This window comes from Montipora foliosa, chromosome 3 (genome assembly GCF_036669935.1).
Source record: "Montipora foliosa isolate CH-2021 chromosome 3, ASM3666993v2, whole genome shotgun sequence".
NCBI classification, from domain to species: domain Eukaryota; kingdom Metazoa; phylum Cnidaria; class Anthozoa; order Scleractinia; family Acroporidae; genus Montipora; species Montipora foliosa.
In genome coordinates this window covers 46,107,248-46,108,393 of record NC_090871.1, presented here as the reverse complement: position 1 = coordinate 46,108,393, position 1,146 = coordinate 46,107,248, and positions in this window count along the sequence as shown.

Sequence of the window (1,146 nt, the reverse complement as noted above, 5' to 3'; positions counted from 1 at the left end):
CAAGTAATTGCTCTATTCCATTCTGAACCTTTGCTCTCAGGTGAAATGGGATTCTTCGATGTGGCCGTGCAATTGACTTTACACTTGAATCAATGTCCAGTTTGACCTCATAGTCCTCGAACTGTCCAATCCTTTCTTGGAAGAATTCAGGATACGTGTTGATGATCTCGTCTGTGTTTGCACTTCCTGTGGTAGGTAGGTGGTTAACGTTGCCGCTTACTTGTATAAGTTCCAAGTCCACACATGAACTAAATGAAAGGTGGTTTCCAGGATTTCCTGATGTCCCGGCCCTTTCGGACTCGGCATGTGCTTTGAATTTTCCTGATAGAGATATAGGCTCATCTGAGCTGTACGTCACAGTATCTCTTGTGCCGTGCTTGACAACTTGATCTCCATGCCTTTTGTCTTGATTTAGTTCTCGTTGATTTTCTGGTAGGTGCTCTGATCAATTATGTTGCAGTATCCTCTGTTACTGTAATAGGACCCCCAGCGATGATTATTTCAAACTCGGGCAGAGTTTTTGTTTGCTTGCTGGATGCTTGATAAACATAGTCTTGATTTTCATTGTGCTCGCCACATGCAGGTTGACTTTCCCTGACGTTGAACGATGCACTATTCGTCGTACTTTGCGGTTTATAACTGTTCCTTTCGCGATGTGGTGATAAAGGTGGGTTACTGTGTTTCTGTTTTGACCATTACAACCATTGTTATCTGCCTTCTTTTTTCGGCACACTCGCTCGAAATGACCTTTGTTTCTGCAATACCGGCACGTAGACGTAGCAGCCGGGGAATTTTCAGCTGGATAGGATACTCGAATCCACAGTTTCTGCAGTGATTTTTGGTTGGTTCGAACATCGGCGCTCGTCGGTTATGTTGGTTTAAGTTTTTTCATTTCGCCCTTGTTGATGTCTCCTCCGTGTCAATCTCACGGTATTTACATTCGTTGAAGTGTTTTCGACTTCACTTGCTTGCTTGTCAGAGTTTCTAAAGCTCGCGCATACGTAATCAAGTAATCCAGTTTCCAATGAGGTTCTGTAAATGTCGTCCTGCGCCGATCAACTCGAATTTTTAACCTTCCCCCCCCTTTCATTTGAACTTTTGAAGATTGGATTACTCAAATGTCCGCCCCCTCGGAATAAAGTGGTG